The sequence below is a fragment of the Pygoscelis adeliae genome, unplaced genomic scaffold, assembly GCF_000699105.1.
Source record: "Pygoscelis adeliae isolate BGI_AS28 unplaced genomic scaffold, ASM69910v1 Scaffold34, whole genome shotgun sequence".
Taxonomy (NCBI): Eukaryota; Metazoa; Chordata; class Aves; order Sphenisciformes; family Spheniscidae; genus Pygoscelis; species Pygoscelis adeliae.
The window spans coordinates 4,561,675-4,565,197 of record NW_008824658.1 but is presented as its reverse complement, the minus strand read 5'-3'; positions in this window follow the sequence as shown (position 1 = coordinate 4,565,197).

Here is a 3,523-nt window from a genome sequence, read left to right as displayed (position 1 = left end):
CTGCTGCACAGGATTCAAACCCATCTTTGCCAGTGACAGAAACATCAGCTGCCGATGGATGCCACTGACCAGAAGTTGTATTTCACGGGAGAAGAAGGTGAACCCCTCAGGATGTCTTCAGAACACACGCGCTGCCTTCTCCTTTCCCCTTCTCCCGGTGAAGTGTCATCCAACTATGTCACTTACGTCTGTCATACAGTAACAGGGACAGGATAACAGCTTGGCTTGGACAGAGCCAACACCTGAACCCAGCTGAAGCCTGGCTGCAGTGGGCTTCACAGCCTGGTGGAGACCATGTGAGATGTTTCACCTCCAGACAACCCACCGCAAATGAGCAAGACGAGGAGGAGGGTTGTGCCAGTCCTGCTACACGAGGGGTTTTAAACCTGCCGCCCCCTTCCCACACCCCGCACTCCCATTTGAATCCCTGCGTGATTTTTTTCTCCAGAAAAAACGCTCCTGGTTGACTGTTTTCCTGCTCATCAGATGTTATGTGTAGAAAGGGGAAAAAGCTGTTTGACAGTAACATTTTGTAAAAATATATGTTTATTAATATATAATATATAAACAAAATATGTTTAGACAGAGTATGTAGGAAAAACAATTACAGTACCTAGCTCTCTGTGCAATGCTTCTCATGCCCAGAGCTCAGCTAAACCAATCCAGATAAAATTACATTATCTTAAATTCATTTTGTTAATTACTAATTTTGTTAGAGACCTGCCAATTGAGATCAAAGAGGAGAAAAGAACGAGTGAAGTAATTCTGTGTATTTCCTCAGAAGCTGAGAAAATTAGTTTTTTTTCCTAATTCTGTTACTAATAAATATCCTGAAGGCCAGATACTTTCTCAGTTTCAAGTTGCAGACTCAGTTTAGTGCAGCGGAGGTGAATGTACCATGGTGAGATGCAACAGAAAACCCACCAGCTTCAAGGGCCTTCTTCAAAAACAACAGTAAGGCCTCTTGGCCATCGGCCCATGCCATCTCTGGTATTGCCCTGACTCATGAGAGCAGCCACAACAGCTAACTTCTGTTCATGTCCTAAATTAGCGGCGTCACCAATACGCTCGGCCATGTAGACTGCAGAAAATGCATCTGCTTTTGTGTCACACTGGGAAATTTGGGTTAAGAGCTTTTTTGGAAATCTGGATTTCCAGGTTGGATATTGATTTCTCCAGGATCTTTTAATAAACCACTGCCTTGCTGCCTCTGCTGTGTGGAGGACGGGAAGGCTGCTAAGGTCTGCAAGGCTTGACTCCCTGCACCCCTCCGTGACACTTTTTGGCTTTGTTTTGATTTTGCTAACGGAGTTGAAAAGTTTTTACAGGGCTAACTGAGTGAATTAAACATGGTAAAAACTAAATTATTTGCTGACATTTTACATTATACCCTGAGATAAAGATCAAGGAGGTAAAGAGTGATTAACGTAGATTTTGTGTGAACTGTGCAAGAGCAGTGGATGCTTTGCTCGCCTTCTCTGCACCCACCACACTGCAGATCACGGGGGTTACAGCCTTATTCTGTGTCTGAACAGCATTCCAAGGACTGAAGCAAAGCACATAACCTACCAATTTCTTCACATTTTGCTTGCTGCCAGCTGCAGCCAAAGTTGGTTGTTTTTTTTTTCTTTGCGGAAAAAACGGTTGCAGAAACGTGGCAGCGATTGGCAGTGACTTCATTTTGCATTGACGGCAGGTGAGTGAGAGCGTTAAAGCAGGACAGGGGGAGCAAAACCAAGGGCAGAGCCTGTGCGATGCAGGCAGTGAAGGGCTCCTTGGGGAGGGAGGAGATGGGGGAACCATGTGGGAGGTAAGTGAGGTGGGACAAGGCTTTTCCTCATCTCGCCTGGTGCTGGGAGCCACTGAGAAATGGAGGTTAAAGAGTGAGTGAGTGAGTGTGTGTGTGTGTGTGTGTGTGTGAAAGGCAATCCTCTGTAGCAGTGGCTGCGGAGCCTAGGTAGCACGTATGTCTGGAGAGGAAAAGAAAGCCCAAATGCTGCAGCTTTGTAGGCTTTGCAGGACACCCTGTGGTTTCTGAACACCCACTGTGCTGTGTTTGGGGGTAACACTGGGGGAGGTGGGTGTCTTGCTTGCAAAGGGGTGAATAAGTAGCTAAATGGTAAAATACTCATACGCAAGTAAGCACCGCAGCGCAATCAAATTAAATGTAGTTCGAATAAGATCAAATTTAAAAGACAATGACATTAAATCCTAGCTCCAAACCCCATCAAACTCACTAAAAGCAATTTCCAAAATTGTAACCATGCTGGGATCTAATAAAGTTTTCATTAAAGAGGAAGTGTTTGACTCAGCCTGTCACTTAGCAATATGAGAGGGTTTCTTTCCCCTGCTTATGGAAGGGATGCAAATAGATGTAATAGCTTCCTTTCTGTTTTACCAAGTACCAAGGCATGACTGAGTCTGTTGGCAATGCTCTAAAGGCTGTGAATTCTCAGTCCAAATAACTTATGCTAAAAACGCTCTTTGTTCCTCCCTCCCACCCCTTCAGTTTTGAGGTTTTGGTAACACGGGTGTGCTGAAGCTCACAGCCTGCTCTGGTTTTTGCTTTACTGGAATTACCCAACATGCAAACCCAACAGACAGGAGCCTTCTCATTTTCTTCTGTTCATCACTTAGTACAACCTGAAACACCTAAATATGCTTCGAAGACCTGCAGATTAAAATAGAGTGAAATCCCTGGGTATGGGTAGGTTGCAGTAAAGAAGAGAGGGCAGTTTGGTTACCTAAAGGTCAGGTTTTTGAAATATCCAGATTTTGCAAGATTCTAGTTTAATTTCTAGGGAAGTAAGCCCCAAGGCATGATGCTACAGATGTCTATTATCAATGTCTTATTTTTCTTCTCTTTTTTGATGGTGGCAAATGCCACATATGAGCCGCTCAAGGAGGTGACAAGCTGTGATCCCATGTGCCAGCACACTTTACCCTTGCTGTGCTGGGTTGTGTTGCCCAAGTTTCCTAGAGACTGCCGAGCGCATAAAAGAGGGCCTGAATTAGTCAAAAATCTGTCTATGTGGATAACAACTTATTGCTTCTGTTAATTATGCTTATAAAAAAAATAAATTGGAAGATCAGGGCATTGTAGAGAGCACTTTGGTGTCCAAAAGCAGCTGTTCCATCTTCCTCCCCTTCTCTGATGACATCTTGGACCTTTAAAGAAATAGGACCTAGTATTTTTTTAATTATTTTTTATTCTTTTAAGAGGCGACATTTTTGTTGTTAGCAAGTAATGGATTCCTGAAATGCAGCATCCAGCTGGTGTAATGGGCACTGAGGGAAAGGATGGTAATGAAACCCAATTTAACTAATGAGTGTAATTTAGAGAGAGACTTCATTGCAGTGTTTCGCAGGAAATAGTTTAGAAACATTCAGTCTGTGGAAAAGAAGGGTTTTGTGGTTCCTCAGAAAGCCTTGCTTCAATCCGTAGAAACACATAGTGGTTTTTTATTAGTTAATGTGAGCAACAGAAGATGCTGTGGCAATCGTGAAAAGGCACTTGTCTCTC